General features: G+C 42.4%; 1 protein-coding gene across 1 annotated transcript in view; it reads left to right on the top strand.

Moving 5' to 3' along the window:
- Positions 1 to 3872, top strand: part of DNER (delta/notch-like EGF repeat containing) — a 361378-nt gene that overhangs the window by 229123 nt on the left and 128383 nt on the right. The gene's annotated exons all lie outside the window — the stretch shown is intronic.

Raw genomic sequence — 3872 nt, 5'->3', positions numbered from 1 at the left:
GAACTCCTGAGCTCAAACAATCTGCCCGCCTCGGCCTCCCAGAGAGCTAGGATTACAGGCGTGAGCCACCGCACCCGGCCCTCATTGTAGTTTTGATTGCATTTCTCCGATGATTAGTGATGTTGAACATTTTTTCATATGTTTATTGGCCATTAGTCTATCTTCTTTTGAAAAGCTTCTGTTCATGTCCTTGCCCACTTTTTAATGGGGTTGTTTGATTTTTTTCTTGCTGAATTGCTTGAGTTCTATGTAGATTCTGGTGTTTAGCCCTTTATCGGAGGTATAGCATGAGAATATCTTCTCCCATTCTGTAGGTTGTCTATTTGCTCTGTTGATTATTTCCTTGGTTGTGCAGAAGACTTTTAATTTAATCAAGTCCCATTTATTTATTTATTTATTTTTGCTGTGGCCATGATTGTCCTTGGGGTCTTCTGCATAAATTCTTTGCCTAGGTTGATATCTGGAAGGGTTTTCCTACATTTTCTTCTAGAATTCTTGTGGTTTAATGTCTTAGATTTAAGTCTGTTATACATCTTGAATTAAGTGGTGAGAGATATGGATTCTGTTTCAGTTTTCTACATGTGCCTATCCAATTTTCCCAGCACCATTTATTGAATAGAGATTCTTTCCCCCAGCATATATTACTGGGGGAAAGATCAAATCAACTTTATCAAAGATCTGATAGCAATATGTGGATCAAAGATCAGATAGCAATATGTGGATGGTTTTATATTTTGGTTCTCTGCTCTATTCCATTGTTCTATGTTTCTATTTTTGTGCCAATACCATGTTGTTTTGGTTACTATAGCTCTGACCATGCCAAGAAGAAGTGTGCTGGTCCCAAGTTGCCATGGGGTGCCTGAGCAGGATCAATGTCCCTCTGCCTCAGGGCATGTCCTGCTCTGATGGAACCACTAGGCAAACAGCACCAAAGAGGGCTGGCAAGTAGGGAGCTCACAGTCTGAGCACCCCTCAGTCCACTGAAGGACCCCAAGAGGAAAGGTCTGAGTCCCACTCTTTATGGAAGCCTCAATATGAAGGCTCAATTGTTTCTCTTGACAGCCGCAGGTGGAGGAGGGGAAGGGGAGTAAAACAGTCTGAATGAAGGGAAGCTAGCTCTGGTCATGTCCCTCCTTCACTTTGGGAGGCTGTCCACCCTGAATGTCCAGGCTCTGGAGTCACACAGATCACCTGGGACCCACTGGACCCGTGTGGCTCCTGCAGTCTGGGCTGGAGTTGGGAAATGACTGTGTGGGAATGAGGAAGACAAAACCTGAGGAGTTGAAGCCCCCAGGGAAGGACAATGGTGGGTAGAGAAGCAATATGGTGCCTGCCATCCCAGCTCAGGCCTGTGGAGATGGAAGGTACCCCGGGGGTCCTGGGAGCCTGGTGCCCTGTCCACAAGAAGCTCCCAGCTCATTGGCAGCAGCAGCCTCTGGATTTGTGTGGGCAGAAAGTCTCTCCAGCAGCTCGGGAACCCACTGTCCGTCAAAGGTGTGAGGGAGGGAGAAACAACCTGCTCCACCTACCTTTCTCACTGGACTCCAAGCCTCTTGGGGACTGATCTCTGCTGGTACCTTGCTGCTTCCTGTTCTGCTCTGCAACTTCCTCCCATGGAGTCTCCTGCAGGTTCTAGAGCCCTTCCCTCAGACCCACACCCAATCTCTGTCTGTTCATTTTCTCTCTTTCATCTAAAACTTCTCCTTCTTACTGAGACACTCTGGCAGCTGGTGTCTCTGGTCAGCCATCTTCTCATTTGTGTTCACTAAAGGCTTTTTGATGTGATATAATATTTGACTTTCACCTATTAGCCTCTGATCTTTATCCTGTTATTTGCATTATATGTGTGATTCTCAAATGAATAATATTAATATTAGATGTTAAAAGCCTGCTGCTGCTAGTTTTCCGGAGAGTGATTCTCAAATTTTAGTATGTATCTTGTATCAGAATCACCAGTGGAGTTCCTCAAATCTCAAATTGCCAGGCCTTACCCCAGAGTTTCTGCTTCAGTAGATCTGGGATGATGCTGGTCAATTTGTACTTATAAGAAGTTCCCAGATAATGCTTGTGCTGCTGTTCTGGGAACCACATTTTGAGAATCACTGCTCTAAATTGCCTATTGAAAATGAAGAGATCAAACAATATTGGCATATTGCTTTTCAGCTTTAAAATCTGTAAACCATTCATTCATTCAAAAAATATTGAGCCAACTAGGATGTGCCAGGCACGGTGCACGCAATTGTGGGTACACTTGATAGAAATGGAGCCTACTGCTTGGAGTCGATCTCATTCAGTTGGGAACCCACTGTCCATCAGACGCGAAGGATGGAGAAACAAACCACTCCACCCATCTTTCTCACTAGACTGCAAGCCTCTTCCGCATTGATCTCTGAACAACATCCCTGGGTGCTAGCTATCATTATCCTCCTTTCATCCATGAGGGAAATGAAGGTCAAAGTCAACCCTTCAAGGAGCTCACTCAGATGATCATTGCATTACCCTCCCAGACCTTTGACTCCCCAAGCCACTGTCCTTTCCACTGTGCCTCTTGCCTACTTACTTGTTAGACGTGGTTACTTTTTCTTCTAGCCTTGAGATTATCTTTTCTAATTTTTGCTGAATGTCAGCATTCTATCATGCTTTTGTTTTTTATTACATATTCCCATTTTAATTATATGTTACTGACTGTCTTTCATAGATGGGCTTCATATATCCTCCTTTCCTTGTCCTTGGTTTTTCAATCATGTTTGCATTTGTCCAGATGTGTTTGTTTTCCTCCTGCCCATGAATCTTACTTGTATTCTTCTGTTAAATAATGTCTGCCTTCTGACTTTGAAACTGGATGCCTCTGAGACCGAATGTCTTGATGGCTCACAGATTCCAGATATTTCTTGCTTCGGTGTGCTAACATTAGGCATGCCATCTCAGCAACAGTGGCTGAGGCCCTGGTACCGGCTGCTCAGATGTCCCCAGGGTGAGAGCTGAGACTGGTGGGTTCTCTTGGTGTAGCACTGGGCTTTCAATCCAAATCTAGTAGCTTCACCTCACTGCACAGACCAGACTATTAAAAGACGAGGAGTGTTAAAAATAGCTCTCACAATTCCCACCCTGGAAGCTTTCAGAAAAGCTCTCCAAAGAAACAATTAGACTCTACCTCACAAAGCCAAAGCAATAGAGGAATATTTTTTATGTCAGTAGAAAAATCATGAAATAAACATCATACACAAAAACAATTGTACAGGGAAGGAGAATGTTTTTAAAAAAACACGATTGATTGATTGCCTTGTTTTTTGATATAGTCTGACTCATTTGGCCAACTTCACTTACTCCTTATGTAATTTGTCATTGGCCACTGGAAGGTTTTGCTCATTTGAAGGGCATATGAAGTATAGACGATAATACATAGGGGGGCAGGACTTTTTGTTGTCAGAAATCCAAAGATACCATTCAGATGTAGCTTTCTCCAAGCTGTTCAGACATTCACAGGGAAACTTAACTATTCTGCTCTCTTCATACACTAATACATTTTGAATTATATTTTATCCTGAAATACAAAATAGTATAAAATCCAACACTCCAAGTCTATATTAGATCAAATGTAAACTGTTCCCATCCACAGAATAGATTTATAGTTAGATGCGTTTCCTCAGTTTAGAGCTTTCCTGGTTGTCCTGTATGTCCTTGAAAGACATCCTTATGATACATCCTGAGTCACAACTCTTCCTATATCTTTGTTATACTATTAATAGAATGTTCTCCAAAGAACCAATAAAACCTCTGTGATTCACTAAAAGGAGAGGTCAGTATTTCCAATAGTCATCTGTTTTTGAACCGGTTATTTTACTTATTCGTTGAATACCACAATTATAAAT

The sequence above is a fragment of the Propithecus coquereli genome, unplaced genomic scaffold (assembly GCF_000956105.1).
Source record: "Propithecus coquereli isolate 6110/MARCELLA unplaced genomic scaffold, Pcoq_1.0 Scaffold18, whole genome shotgun sequence".
Lineage (NCBI taxonomy): Eukaryota > Metazoa > Chordata > Mammalia > Primates > Indriidae > Propithecus > Propithecus coquereli.
This window is presented reverse-complemented; position numbering and strand designations above follow the sequence as displayed.